Source organism: Pollicipes pollicipes, unplaced genomic scaffold, assembly GCF_011947565.3.
Source record: "Pollicipes pollicipes isolate AB1234 unplaced genomic scaffold, Ppol_2.1 Scaffold_6138;HRSCAF=7277_pilon_pilon_pilon, whole genome shotgun sequence".
Taxonomy (NCBI): Eukaryota; Metazoa; Arthropoda; class Thecostraca; order Pollicipedomorpha; family Pollicipedidae; genus Pollicipes; species Pollicipes pollicipes.
In genome coordinates, this window is record NW_023596818.1 from 21,757,849 (window position 1) to 21,758,505 (window position 657).

A 657-nucleotide genomic window follows, 5' to 3' on the forward strand; every position below is an offset into this window, starting at 1 on the left:
GATCTTCGATTCCCCACTCAGGCCAGCACACTCAGCACAACGTCCTTCCCGGGTGCGATCGGTCCCAGCATGCAGCTGGTCGCCAACTCGTCGATGCTGACGGGCGCGAGGAAAACGCCGCCATCGACCGTCTCCCCGATGAAATCGGTGCACAATTTTCGGCCCAGTAACCCGCCAAGCGACACCTGACATCATACCCGAACCGAAAACACCGAGCCGCAACCCAGTAAACGATAAGCACAGGTACTCAAATGGCATATTTACTTCGCCGTAAGATGACCTGCAGGGTGATGATGGAGAGGGTGTTGTGGTGATGATGCCAGTGGTGTCAAATTCCCATTATGAAAACTGACCTTACTACCACACCTATGGTCAGTTATGATCAGAATTTTGGCCATGGTCCAGAATGCTTTTTACTTCGACAGTTACATTGCCCATCCCTCACATATAATTGTTGTTTGGTGTGGAAGTGGATAAACCATGTGAGTGCCTGGAGATAATTTGTTTCTTACCAATGCCTTTGTGTTGGGCAGGTTAATGGGTCATAAAGGTGCACATAGCATGGCAGAAATGATGAATGTGGAAGCCATAAATACCTATTCCCAACTTGGACTCAAAATTCACAATTGAGCACATCTCATGCAACCTACGATAGTT